General features: G+C 43.1%; 1 protein-coding gene across 3 annotated transcripts in view; it reads right to left on the bottom strand.

The window, feature by feature from the left end:
• The window catches only part of LOC102907532 (cell adhesion molecule CEACAM1-like), a 161,444-nt gene that overhangs the window by 4,606 nt on the left and 141,459 nt on the right, over positions 1-15,379 (bottom strand). The gene's annotated exons all lie outside the window — the stretch shown is intronic.

Raw genomic sequence — 15,379 nt, 5'->3', positions numbered from 1 at the left:
GAGCTCCTAGCCAGGAGTATGAAGACAAACCTTCTTTGGTGACACACAGTTGTAATATAGCAGGTGACTCTCTTTCCAGAACCCAGCCTCGACTTAGAATAGACTGTTAGACCTGTACTGCAGCCAAAAGCACACTCCCTTCTCCCACTACAGACATCAGCACTGTGGGCACAATGCTTGGTTCCTCCCACCAATAAACAACCAGTAAATGAATATGCAATTAAACAAAAGAGAAATATGGTGCCATCTGTGGGGTTTCATGCCTAAAATCCCAGTAGGTGAAGGACTGAGGCAAGAGGTTGCCATGAGCTCAGGATCAGGCTAGACTACCAAGTGAGTTCCAAGACAGACAGGGCTACATAGTAACACCCCATCACTGTGGGATGTCTTTCTGTGTGCTGTGAATATGTGTTGCTCTGAATGGTTGATAAATAAAGCTGCTTTGACCTATGGTAGGTCAGGATGGAGCCAGGGTGGAAAATCCAAGAGATATAGTGAGAGAAGAAAGGGGAGTTTGGGCAGATGCTGCTAGCTGCCACCAGGAGAAACAAGAAGTAAAAGTAATGGTAATCCACAAGCCATGTGGCAAAGTATAGATTCATAGAAATGTGTTAATTTAAGATGTAAGAGCTAGCTAGTGAGAAGCCTGAGCCATTAGGCCATATAGTTTAATAGTGAAATAAGCCTGTGTGTTTTTTTGGGACCAAGAGGCTGTGGGATATGGGTGGAAGAGATTCTTCCAGACCGCAGGGCCCAGGCAGAACACAGGAAAATTTCTGACTATATGAAACAAAGCAACCAAATCAACCACCTGCAGCAAAACCTACCACAGCCACAACCAGAAAGAGCACCAAGTCAGACCATCCCTCTGATCAGTCCTACCCTGTGGCCAAATGATCTTTGACAAGTATGCTAAGAGTTGAGCAGTACAGAGGATGCTCAGGCAGAGGGTTGTTCCATGCCCAAGTCCCGTTTTTTAATTCCTTATACAAACATTGACTCTAAGTAGATCAATACTTAAATGCAATAACAAAGTTTATAAAACATTTAGAAGAGAATCTGTGATGTACGCTCAGTGACATTGGATTTCGCAGTGATACTCTTGACCATGACACAAAAGCAGAGGTGACAATAACAACTAAACAACAAATCAGGCCTCACAAAAACTGAAAATTTCTGTGCATCAAAGGCAATGTCAGCTGTGTGATCCAGCAGTCCCACTCTGGGATGTGTAAAATACAGGGACTCATGATCTGTTGAAGACAGAGCAAAGATCTATATTATTCCTTGCTTTGTCACTTGAAAAGCAAGAATGGAAAATTAAGGACTCATCCATCAGTGGATGACTGGACAAAGAAAATGTGATATATGAACACACTGTAATACAACTGAGCTTTATGAGAAGTAAATCTGTGTTTTGAGAACATGGATGGACCTGGGGGGTAATATGCTAAGTGAACTAAGTTTTGTACAGAGAAATAAACACTGCATGTTCTCAGTTCCATGTGGAATGATATTGTGTGACTTTTCCTGAGATGTGGGAAGAAATGGCTTTCACCACTGTCCTACTTCAGGTTTTGATGGCTGTGAAGAGACACCATGTCCACTGCAACTCTTCTAAAGAACATATTTAGTTGTCATGGCTTGTTTACAGTTTCAGAGGTTCAGTCCATTATCACCATGATGGGGAACATGGCAGAGTGCAGGCAGATGTGGCACTGGGGCTGAGAGTGCTGCATCTTGCAGGAAATAGGAAGTCAACTGAACAATTAGTGGTATCCTGAGCATACCATAAGTAGTTGAGGCAAGGGCAGTTCCTTGCCCAAATTGCTAACTTTTGCCATAAAGAAAGCAAACTCCATATGGAGGTTCTTTGATGCGGATCATCCTTTTAAGAAGTAGATTAGTGCTGCCAGGAGCAGACATGTCTCATTGTCATGAAAAGCACTGTTATTAAAACATTAAAGTGTAATAGTCTGTAGGTCTCTAAAGTGTTTGAAGACTATCTATTTAAAATGTGTCTCTGTTTACCTTGAAAACAAACCCAGCGGAGTTCTTGGGCCAGGGGCAGGCAGCAGCTAAGGCTGCTGTGGAAAAGCTGCAGCAGAGAAACCCCTGAGGTGGGAAAACAGGCAGGGAGGTCCACTGGGAAGGGAGACAACACCAGCTGCTGCAGCAGTGGCAGCGGCATGGCAGGTTCAATGCCTTGGTGAGGTTTAATAATGCCAGATGTGGAACACCAGATGTAGCTGCCGGATGAAACGATTACCTAATTTGTTCTAGTATAATAAAAACTTGGGAGTCAGAAATTGAGATAAAGACCTGGAAGGAAAGTGGAACAATTGGTTGACCCTCTCTCCACGTTCTCTGGAATCTCTAGCACTGGAAATTCTCCCAAACTTCTCTATTCCTGCCCTCTCTAGCCGCCTTGCAAAGTCCTCCAAATCTTTGGAGGCTAATCCCAGGCAGCCAATCACTGTCTCTGCCCTAGATTCAAGGTTTTTTTTTTTTTTTATTGGCACAGTGGATTGGCTATATGAACAATTCTCCTGCAACAGCTCAGTTTCTACATTTCCCTGGTACTCAGACTGATCCCTCCACACTCAGGCCGGAATCCTCATGATCTAGGCTCTGATTAGCACTTCCATTGTTTGCTTGAAAACCTTTCCCAGTTCAAGCACTTGAGGGGCTGAGTGTTCAAGGATCATGATAGTTTCTTGTCCTGAACCTCTATTGAGGCTCCTTCTTGGTGCTGAAACATGTGATACCCTGTGTTAAAAGTCAGACTTGAGTGGAGTCTATCACTCCCACCACATTCTTTTCCTCCTTACTCTCAGTTGCTTCCATGGGTTCTAAATGAAGCTGTAAGCTTGAAATAAACTTTCTTCTATAGTTGCCTTGGTCACTGTGTCCTCACAGCAATAGATAAGTAACCGAGACACAACCCCATGCCAAGAAGAAAAAGAGGTCTACTCTAGGATTCTGCCAAATGGACATGAGGTTCTCAATGTGCTTGGTTTTGGTTTCATGTCTTACTACCTATTATATGAAATATTAAACCACCAGTATATCAAACATGTATGCCATCCCCTGCCCTTCAAGGAAAGCTAGCCATTATGTTAATTGCTTCACAGACATTCCACCCTTGTAATGGCCAGCCTTTGTTCCACATCTTGATGCACCTTTCAGAGGCCCTGCAATCATCTTTCCTCAAGTCTTCTTTGGTTCTATCAAGCTGTGTTCAGATGACAACTGTGTTGTGTGACTTCTTCAGAGGAGACATTAACAAATGGCAGACCTACCCTGAACAAACTATATCCTCAAGTCTAGCTTACTGAGACAGAGAGATTTTTTTAGGGTTACTTTTAGGAACATGGATGACCGGAAGACAGCTTCATCACAGACAAATGCATCTCAGTATGGGTAACAGCTCATGAAGCTGTGTCACCGGAGCTCTGTGTATCACTCACAGGCAATTTGGTGGGTTGGAATGCCTACTCTGCCAGACCCGATTACTCCATATAAGCTCAGGGACAGGGGAGTGGGTTTTGCTAGTTTCAGGAGCTTCCTGAGACTAGTGAGTTTGCTTTCCTTCTGACCTCAACCAAATTTTTATATCAGAGGAAACAGATGCCCAGTTAAAGAGCTGAGATTCTATGGATATAAGAATGGTGAACTGTGGTTGGAGAGATGGTTCAGGGGTTAAGTGCACTACATGGAAATCTGATACTCCTTAATGGGGTAAACAATGGAATTCGAATGCTGAGAACTGTAGCTGCTACTTGTCTGGTGTAGTAGAAGCTTAAAAGTAGGGCATATAAAGCCTCTCACCAGCCCTTGAGTCACCCCAATATATGTTTATTAAAAAAAATCAGGCTTACAGGCTGTTACAAGACCTTAAAATATTAAATGGACTTTATTGGACCCAAGGGGAGCTTCACAGCCTGGCTTGCCATTTCTCACAGCCACCCCTGGAATTTAAAATATATTTGTCATAGACTTACAAGATTACTTCTTCACCATACATCCTCACCCTAAAGATTGTCAGTATTTCCCTTTTAGCTTGCCTTCTAACCCTGACACGATAGAGTCAAAAGCTGACATGCAGAGCAGGAAATATGAGTCCTGTTTATCCAGAACTCATTTATTGTGCTGAGTTCCTTATCATATATACAGATTAACTATCAGAACTAACTGTCAATTATAGTTTCCTCACAGTCCCCTACCCCAATGATATATATATATATATATATATATATATTATACACATATATACATACACATACATTTATATAATATATAAGTATACATATATTGCAATATGTATATTGCACAAAATATATCTATAGAGATATATCTATATAGATATATCTATATATCTATATATCTATCTCTATCTATCTATCTATCTATCTATCTATCTATATATATATATATATCTTATGAGTCTATAGATTGGAAGATAGGTCTATACTGGCACTTTCTCCTGCCTGTCCAAAAATTATACATTCTCTCCTTATGGAAACTCACCCATGAGACCTAAATCCTTATGATTAATAACTATGTAATAAAGAAATAATACACCATTTATTCCACTGCTTTTCAATATTAGGAAGGCCTAGAGCTCATAGTTGGACAAGGACCTTATATATACTTTAAGAGCTCTTAAGAATTTGTGCTTTGTTTTTTAAGTCTCCCACTACAGGCATTCCTCATTACCACAGGCCAAGCCAAGAAGATAACTAAGCCTCTGGAATCATCTCAGTTGTATTTGTAAAGGTCCTGATGTTTTCATAATGTGAAAAAGACAATATGCTTACATGTTTTCACAGGATACTGACCCATCTTTATGAATCCTGGATTGCCTGGTCACACCATATACTAGGCCGCAGCAGGACAAAAGTGCTCTAAAGCTGCTAGTCTGAATACAGCAGCTTCTTAAATATTGAGCTTTGACTTTATGAATAAATTGATACAGTTCCAGATCCTTTTGATGACTCTGTTCATCAATGATATTAAAACTTATAGAAAGATGATTAGAAATAATCCTGTCCTCAATATATTTTTATTAATTTTGATCAAGAGATAATTAATATATATAATATATAAAGTCTTAATTATCTTAATTATTGAAATGTTTCATATATATATATGAAACATTTCAGATTTCATTCTCTGACTATCCTGTGGTTTTGTTGAGACTCCAAAGATTCATAATTTTGCTCTGACATAATTTACCACTGTTATCATATTACTAATATATCTAAAGATTTTTTGTCTTTTAAGAAGGTTCTTATAAACTTCAGGAGGTCAAAATTCACCAATGCTCACAAGCCAAGAAGGACCAGGAGGAATGAAACCTGATTACAGTTTATTTCTCCCATTTACAAATTTTCTTTTTTTTCTCTAGAAGGGTGGATTTTGCCCTCTCCTCCTGGCCTGATATCCTTCTCTCATCTGCTAAAACCATGCATTTAATATTCTGTAGGTACACTTAAGAGAAAATGTTTCCTCCTTAAAACTCCTCAACTGCATGTTCTAATACACATATTTGTTTCCAGCAGAAATTCTGATCATTTAAAGAGTTTCAGGTTGTTACCCTCTGGACCACAGACATGCTGTCAAGCTGCAGGTTTGCACCCCATTCTCCAGCCCACATGGATGTGTTGTTCGCTCAGCCTTGCATCATGCCCTCTAGTCCATGAGACAGAAAATCCTGCTACATATGTCTTATGGAGCCTGAAACAACCTGCTCTTCCTGGGTTTGCACTGCATTCCAGTCTTCAAGATCCTCAACTTCGCCCCCATATCAGCAGGAAGTAACTATGAATGTTTTCTACAGTCCCTTTGTGACCTACCTCTCTTTCATTGCTGAACTCCCCAGCCCAGGGCTTGGACTGTACTTAAAAAATGCTCTATTATTAATTGTATAAATTCTGCTCATGATCCTGAAATGTATATATTATCATATATTCTCCTCATGTACTTCTGACAATTGTTCTCTATGTAAGTCTTGCTATGTATACCTTGACACAGATTATTACAGTCCTCTCCTAGCTAAGTGATTAATATTGCCTTGATCACAAATTTAAATTATTAGATCAATTTCAACTGCACTTTTGGTCCCACAGGTGCTCATGACTAACTCAAGTAACTCTTTTCTAACAATGCCTCTTAAAAGTACAGTTTAATCAAATTAATACCACTAATCAGAGATTGATAGAAGTATGTTCCAAAATAAGCATTTCTTTTTGATAAGACATAATTGTAGTATTTAGACACATTTGACCATATTATGCTATACTAGCTAATGATAGATTTTTATGTTACTGCTCTGCTCCCTTCTTGGTACAAAGATATTCTGATTATATACAACTACACCTATTAGATGGCTAAACTAATTCTCAGCTTGCCATCTACATAGATTATTGGTTATAAATATTAATTATCCATTACTTTTCACTTTTCAAGTCATCTCTAAATTTAAATTTATCTATGTTTTTTGCTACCCTAGAGAGAGTTAAACATTCTCCATTTTCTCTAAACAAACAAACAAAAAAACTGGAACTGCTTCAAGGCTTAGGAAAACAAAATGGAATTCAGCTACTATCACAGAAGCTACTACTTGGAAAGGTCAAGGATTTTTCTGAAGGTCAAGCCATGGCTTCAGAAGTCTTGGTATATTGTAGCGTTTGTATATATATTAGCTGGTTTCTATAGTCATTTACTTGTATGCTATGTGTGCTTCCAAGTACTCCTAACAGTGTGTTTATCTAAAATACCTATCATGCATCCAAGGCCAAACAATCTCCTGAACTAAGGTAACAACCTTATAGAAACAATGCCAGTCTCCTAGGTCAGGAGGATAGCTTCATTTCTTGTGCAATTTAAGCAGAGACCCTCTTTTCTTATACAGCCTTACTAACATTATAGACTCCTAACTTCTTACTTAACCACTTCTAGAAATGTAGACTGAGTATATAAATCCCCTTTTCTTGATCTACTAACCAATCATTGTCTCTCAGTTGACCTCCTCTTTTACCACGCCCTTTTTGGGTTGTAAAACAAAGCCTGACAGTCACTGCCTGAGGAAAATTCTTACCTGCCTTTATGACCCTGTAGGAATTTAAGCCTGATGAACTTGCTCTACCAGAGGATTGTTATTGCAATCCAGGGGGACTTGGAGTATGAACTTTCGAACCAGCTTTGGCTGGCTTCATGTTCTTTTTTCCTTTTGGCTAACTCTTCTCATACGTTGGCCATTTAACTTTCAAACTCCTGAGTGGTCTACATAAAAACATTCTTCACCAGCACAGAGCACAACCCTTTGTCTTTTGGAAAAAATGAGGTCTAGTCCTCTCCTGTTTTGCATGACCACCTCTGCTAGTGAGGATAGGGAGTCCTGAAGATGTGAGATGGAGTTTTCTAATTTTTCTATGTCCTCAACAATATTTGGATGGAGGCTGGAATAGTGCTGCTGCTGAGCAATCAGGGACACAGCCCTGGTCCCCATTCCTGCTTGGCTAGCCCCCAGTAGCACAGATAGGGTGAGGGCTGTAACTGGTTCTTTCTTATAGCAGCTTGGTTTAATAGGCTAAATTAAGTTATGCAGGTCTTCCTCAGTGTGATATATTAGTTAGGGCATGTGTCTGACTAATATACAAAACTCCCAGGTCTTATTAAGGACTGTGATATGTGCACATGGCATCAGACCAGAGGAACTCACCCTCCAGGTGTCACCCAAGGACAACAGGTGGCCAGTCTGGATCCCAAATAGCTGAGTGTGATTGCAGTGGACCTGATATTTTAGTGGGACTTGTCCTATGCATAAGCCTTGGCCCTCCATCTGTTGGAGTGTTAGGGAGGCCTTGGCTTGCCAGCAGCACTGTTGAGTGTTGGTGGTTGTACTATATTTGCCCATTACCTCTACTCCTTCATAGAATGGGGGTTGTATATCATAGCAGAGCCAACAAGAGGTTGTCAAATTGGGCCTAGTGGCATTAAGAAGCAGAAGGTTTTCTGGAGTAGGAAGAAAAGCAGGTCCCTATCCATTTGGCTGGATGAGGGAGGAATACTCCACAGGGAGTCTACATGGTTGGGCACAGTGGTAGTGCTGGGTCCCCTGGGCATAATGTGCTTTGGCAGGGGTTGGAGTGTTAAGTACCTTGTTGGACCCACTTTGGTTTTTAATGTGGACAGAGTGTGCTGAATGGTAAAAGTAAGTTCAGGGTCATACCCAGAACGGTATAGATGCAGCCCCCACTTGTTTCTGGTGGTCCAGTCAGCCTTTTTTTCCCCTCAGTGAATCTAATTATCAGGGAGTTGCCGTGACCTCCAGGGGTTGCCCATGGGTGACTGGGGAACTGTTCCTTCTCATAACAGGGGCCACAGTCTACCCAGCTGCCTCCTAGTTGACATTTCCCTGCATACTTCTGTCCCTCTAACCCACAGAGTTCAGATCACCTTTGATCGGTGTCTCCCACCAGATATGTCCCCTGCTTACACAGCCCCAAGCAGTGCAGTAGGATGACCCTGGGTCTTCACATTTTTTAATCTGGTCTTTTCCCTGGGAATGGCCAGGATGTACATAAAAACATGTTCCCTTGTTCTTTTCCTTTGACAGGAGAAGCACATCCATATCCAGGGAAGGGTTCCTGATCTGATGGGTCCCATGCCTCTCCCAACAGATCACAAAGGTCGACATACAGGTCTGGGAACCAGGTGTCCCTAGGCTCTCTGGTCGAGGAACTGGAGTTGGCAATGACGCTGGTTTCTGTGTTGACTATTAGCCATGTCTGGTTCCAAGGCACATGAGGGTTATTGAGGTGACTCGTTCCATAGGAGGCCTTCAAGAGCAAGAGCAGCAGAAGCAGGATGGCCTTCATTTTCTTTGGCGATGGAGCTTGAGCTTCAGTGGGGTGGAGGGGTGTTTTGATGTCTCCCAGGTCTCATCCCATTGTACTTCCAGAAGATTGAACGGGTCCACCAGTTGAGCGTGGGAGTGGTGGACCCAAGTTGAAATGCTGTCCACCTTGAGAATGGTGGGTGTGGTTAGAACAACAACATATGGCCCTTTCCATTTTGGCTCCAAGGTCCTGCATTGGTGTCTATGAATCAGGACCCAATCTCCTGGTCTGAACCTATGGGAGGTTAGGGTAGAAGCAGCCTCATAAATGGCCCAAAGTTGAGGCCAGACATTTTGATGGGTGAGTTGGAGCCTCAGGTAGCATCTCATAACCTCTCCCTCTCCCTCTCCTGGTCATCCAAGGAGGCAATCAGCTTGGTCTGCAAGCTTGGTATCATAGGTGGGGGGTTCCCATACATGATTTCAAAGGGAGTAAGTCTTATCTGATAGGGCGAATTTCACACCCTAAATAAGGCAAGGAGAAGAAGAGCCACCCATTCTGTGCCAGTCTCTAGGGCTAATTCAATTAAGGTCTCCGTTAGAATTTTATTTACTCTCTCGAATTGTCCTGAGCTCTGGGGTCTATAAGCACAATGCAGTTTTCATTCAGTCCCCAGTGCAGTGGCTATTCCCTGACTTACCTGAGAGATGAAGGCAGGGCCATTGTCAGACCCTATCATGGCTGGAAAACCATACCTGGGCAGGATTTCTTCTATCAGCTTTTCTGCCTCCACGTTTGTGGTTTCATGTTTAGTTAGGTATGCCTCATCCCATCCAGTGAAGGTGTCTATAAATACTAACAGGTATTGATAGCCAAATTATCCTGTCTTAATTTCAGTAAAATCCACCTCCCAATATGCACCTGGTTGAGTTCGTTTTTGCCTGGTGCCAGGGTTGGAAGGGGTTGGTAAAGCATTAGTCATCTGACAAGCATGGCATCTGGATATTATTTCTTCAATAGCTTGGTTGCTATTCTGTATTTTTACAAGTGCTCATTTGAGTAGGTATTTCATCTTTTGGATTTCCAAATGGGATGACTGATGAATCTTTTTAAGCATGATTAGACCCATTTTTTTTTTTTTGTGGCAGGATGACTCGCCCATCTGCTGTTCTCCACCAGCCCTCTGTTATATGAGTCATGGGCAGGGCACAGATTCAGGCTAGGTCAGCTGGAGTATATTGCAGAATGTGCATCAGGCTCCTTGCTCTGGGGTCCACCAAGATTAGTTTTACCTTTAGGGTGGACACCACCTCCCTGGCTGTTTGGTCTGCTGGGTTGTTGCCTGCTTGAATCAGTCCGGTCCCTTTTGGGTGTCCTGCACAATGGATAATGGCCACTTTCACAGGCTCCCAAACGGCTTGCAGGAGCTGCAGAATTCCTGTTCATTTTAAGTTGTTTTTCCTTCTGCTGTGAGTAAGCCTCTTTCTTTGTATTTTGCCCTGTGGATGTGCACAGTGGCAAAGGCATATCTACTATCTGTGTGAATGTTTAGTTTTTTTCCTTTTCCCTGTCTTAAAACTTTGGCTAGGGCAATCAGCTCTGCTTTTTGGGCGGAAGTCCCTGCTGCTAGAGGCTCTACCCAAATGACACCCGAGGTTGTGGTTGCTGCAGTCACTGCACACATCTGTCCATTGTGCTTATGGCTGTGGCTGTCTGTAAACCAGGTGTCTTCTGTTTCTGGTAGCGGCAAGTCTCACAGATCCGGGCGGATGCAATGTGTCTGGGTCAGTATCTTGGTGCAGTGTTGGAGCAGTGCCTTAAGGTCGGGGTCCAGCAGCAATATGGCAAGATTAAGAGCTGTGGGCAGTGGGATGTTATTCTGGCAGGGTTAAGTAGCAAAGTCTGACAATTAGCCATCTAGCATTGCTCAGCCAGTGATCAGGTGGCTGTTTGAGGACTGCTTCTAAGGCATGCGGGGTGGTGATGGTTAAATTTGTCCCAAAGTTAGTTTATCAGTGTCCTTGACCAGCATTGCCACTGCAGCTATAATACACAGGCAAGGGGCCATCCTGCGACCACAGGATCCAGCTTCTTGGACAGATATGCCTCAGGTCTTTTCCAGGGCCCTATGGTCTGAGCTAGTACCCCTTTTGCTATTCCTTTTAACAAAAAATCTATAAACAGGTAAAAAGGGTTTGTTTATGTCTGGTGACCCAAGAGCTGGGGCCTCCAAGAGTTCTGCTTCAGGGTGTCATAAGCCTTCTCTCTCTCGTCCATTCATGTAAAGCTGGATGTATTTTTTGGTGGCTTCATAAAAAGGCTTAGCCTGCTCAGTAAACCCCAGAATCCATAGGCGGCGGAACCCCAATTTGCTCTGGAATTCCCTTACCTGTTTGACAGTCTTGGGAGTGGGTATTTTCAACACCATCTATTGCGAGCATCTGAGAGCCACTTCTGGCCTCCCTCCAGAGCATACCCTAGGTACATTCATTACCCATGACTTACAGATCTGAGCCTTTTTAGCAGAGGCTCAATATTCCAAGTCCCCCAGTTCTCAGTTCCATTTTTGCAGGTCTCTTTATCAACCGCTGCAATCAACAAATCATCCACATACTGTAACAAGTTTATATCAGTGTTCTGGTTTTGGTACTCACTCAGTTCCTCATGTATGTCTTCATCAAAGAAGGTGGGTGAGTTCTTGTACCCTTGGGGTAATCTAGTCCAAGTCACCTGGCCGCTGACTCGGATTTCCAGAACATGCCATTCAAAGGTCAAATATTGCTGGCTCTTGGGGGCCAAGGGCAGGCTAAAGAAGGCGTCCTCCAGATCCAGAACTGAATACCATTGCAGGTCTGGATCAATGTGCTTAGTAGGATATAAGGGTTAGGCACTGTAGGATGAATGTCTATTACCCTTTCATTTACCTCTCTTAAGTCTTGGAACAGTTGGTAGTCATTGGTATGAGACTTTTTGACTGGTAATAATGGTATATTCCAGGCAGACTGAACTTGCTTTAGGACTCCAAGTGCCAATATCCTCCTTATATGGGGGGTTATTCCTTTCTTTGCTTCTGAAGGCATGGGGAACTGGAGAATTTTGACTGGGTCTCCATCAGCTTGGACCTCCATGTATATTGGAGGCTTATGTCTCACCAACCACATATTCCCAGTCTTTGCCCATGCCAGTGGAAACTCCAATAGCTGTGTTTCTATGGTTGGCTCAGGAGCTGCAGGTTTCTGGTGAAGTCTGTATTCCTCAGTCAGGCTAGTAGTCATCAGTACCTGAATTGGTTTCCTGTTTTGGTGGAATAACTGAGCCCCTTCATCTGAGAAGTAGATCTAGGCTATTATTTTTGAGAAAAGGTCTTGGCCCATCAGTGGGTGGGCTCACTCTGGAATGACTAGAACAAATGCATTAACCATCCAATTCCCAAATCCACTCTTCTTCAGGTAGTCCATGAATAACTTTTAGTGCCTATGGCCCCCTGTACCCACATTTTCTTGGTGGACATAGGTCTGCCTGGCACCAGAGGACAGAGTTCTCTGCCCCTGTGTCCACCATGAATCTTATTGATTTCCCCTCCACTCTCAGTATTATCTTAGGCTCAGGGAGGGAATATGAGCCCCATCTCCCCTAGTCACTGTCTTCCTCCAGGGCCATGGGGAATACATGGGTAGTCAGGGATGTCCTCCCTCTCTTCTTGGGGCATTCCTTTACCCAATGGCCTTCTTCTTTGCAATATGTACATTCGTTTTTTCCTACCTTGGGCTTAGGCCAGGGTCTTCTGGTTTCATGCTGGGATGGTCCAGTTGGTCCAAATCCTGCCACCAGGAGAACTTTTTAAAAACTCTTCTCTATGCTAGACCTGCTGTTGTTCTAGTATTCTCACAAAGTTTTTTCCTGTCTTCTTTCTTGTTTTTCTTCCTTCTGTACCCTCTCTTTCTCTCACCTTTTTTTCTGATAATCTGTCTCTCTCTTATAGTAAACCTTCTCTACCACTGCCACTAATTCCCTAAGATTCTTTTCACCTAATCTTTCCAGTGACTATAATTTTCTTCTGATATCTGGAGCTGCCTGGTTGATATAGGCAAACATTGTCATCTGAGCTGATTCTTCAGCATCAAGATCATATGGTGTGTATTGCCTAAAGGCCTCTAGAAGGTGCTCTAGATAGGTGGCCAGACTCTCATTTGCCTCCTGCCTAACATCATAAACCTTAGCCATATAGGTTGGCTTCCATGCAGTCACTTTGAGACCTACCAACAGAGCCTGGTGGTAGAGTTGAGCCTCTCCTTACCTTGTGCCCTGTAATAGTCCCAATCAGGATTGGTGGGAGAAAAATAAGCATTGATGGTCACTGTATCAGTGGTGGGAGCTCCTGTGGGACCGGGAACCAATTTCTGGTCAGCCTCCAGGATTCTATTCCTCTCCTTAGTGGTGAACAGGATGCTTAGAAGCTGACCACAATTGTCATAAGTGGGCTGGTGGGTAAAAAGAAGAGTCTCTAAAAAATTAATTAAATCCTGGGGGTTTTTGGAAAATGGAGCATTCTGTTTGTGCCATTTGTACAGGTCACTGGTTGCGAATGGCCAATAATGATAGGGTTGGTTCCTGTCAGCATCCACTGTTTTGGCAGCTCTAAGGGATAGGGCCACTGAATTGTCCAGCTGTGGAGTGGCACCTCTTCTGCCTCGGGTTGCTTGAGATGGCCCCTGTAAAGGAGGTTCTGGTTGGGGCTGTTGGTTGGATTGGGGGATTGGCAGGCTGAGGGGGAGCAAGCAGGGAAGAGTAGGGTGGAGGGAAAAGTTTAGATTCCTCTATTCCTCCTTGAATGACACAGGGCTTTGGGTCCCTTCCTTGGGTTTCACAGGAAGCACCTGTGAGGGGGAAGACGTTAACTAACGGGCAGTAGGTTTGGGACCAGGACCCATGGGTGGATGCGGCAGGAATGGTTTAACCCCTGGGAGGGGTCCCTCCAACCTGTCAATGAGCCCCCTCTAGGTAACTATATAGGGGATTTGATTTGGGTGGCCTGTTTGTAGCCTGAACACAGTCTCCTTGACTCTGTGTATGATCCTGGAGTCAAAGGTCCCCTCCCTTGGCCATCCAATGTCAAAAGCAGGCCATTCTGAGGAACAAAAAGTTATCTACTTACTCTTCTTAACATTTATGCTCTTGTTATGAGCAATTTCCTTTACATCCTTCCTATGAACTAGGGTCAGGTCAAGAAAGGATGAAGGAGTGTTTCCCATGTACAGACAAAGATGAACAGAAATGTAAGAGACCACACGTATCAACAAGACAGTCAGACAAAATGGAAGAACTAGGACCCTCAGCAGAGTTCTACTGCAGCTGACAGATGGTCCAGGCAGATGAGTTTCTGGAGAGGAAGCCTCAATTATGCCAAAGATGGTAGAGATGGGGTGGGGAAAGTCAACAGAGTCTCCCAATCTGCAGAGTTCTCGGATACACAGATGGGACCCTCATGAATCCCTGGTAAAGTGGCCTCAGACTCGAGACTCCTGAACAGATAAGGAGAGGGGATGTCTCCCAACTCCTCCAGGTTAGCTTTTACTGCATGTCCGCCAAAGTGGATCCTCTCAGGTACTGACAACTGTTATCAGAAAAAAAGTCTTGTGCAAGGATGTCATGCTGCAAATTTCAGCATGAGGAGAGGAAACTCAGCATATGGGCCACCAAGACAGCTTAGTTGGGAAGAGTGCCTGCTGCACTCCCTCCCAGTTCCTACCCCCAACTGACTCACAGAAATAAATGCACAAAAAAAAATGTGGGACAGTGATAAGGCTTACTTACTCACCTGAGTTCAATTCCCTGTCCCCAGAGAATTTGTCCCACAAATTGTTCCCTGACCTCCATGCATGGGTGTTGAACATGCACACAAAATGAATAAATATGCAAATATAGTAAGAAACTCAATACAGATCCTGTCTGTCTATGGATTTTATATTTATAGATTGAAACCTTGGAAACAAACTACTTGGAAAAGAATCCCTACAGTGAAAAATGTATTGTTTCCTCCTATCTTTGTCCTGTACTCAACACAATAAGACTAGTGTCTATGCAGTATTCATATTAGACATTGGAAATAATCCAAAGAAGTTTTGAATGTGTGGGAGGAGGAGGAGTAGAGTAACATACCTATTTTAACTAGATTCTGAGGGTTGACTGTGTGTCTGACTCAGATACTAAACTCTTAATCACTTTGCATTTCTATTTGCTATATTGACATCTGTTGTTATTATTGACAGGGTCTCACAATGTAATCTGAGCTGGCCTTGTACTTCTATGGCTCCTGCTTCGTGCTCTCTATCTTTTGAGACAGGGTCTCACTATGTAGCTCTGGATAAGCTGAAAAGGCTACAAAGACCAGGGTGGTTAGGAACTCACAGAGATCCAACTGTCTCTGCCTCTGGTGTGCTGGGGTTAGAGGCATACAGCACTGTGCTCGGCTTGCTTGGTGTTGTTTCATGAGATTGACATGCATCCATCACCAAGCTGGCTGTATTTGTATC

The sequence above is a fragment of the Peromyscus maniculatus genome, chromosome 1 (genome assembly GCF_049852395.1).
Source record: "Peromyscus maniculatus bairdii isolate BWxNUB_F1_BW_parent chromosome 1, HU_Pman_BW_mat_3.1, whole genome shotgun sequence".
In the NCBI taxonomy this organism is placed as follows: Eukaryota; Metazoa; Chordata; class Mammalia; order Rodentia; family Cricetidae; genus Peromyscus; species Peromyscus maniculatus.
Note: the sequence above shows the minus strand (reverse complement) of the source record. Positions and strands in the feature narration are given on the sequence as shown.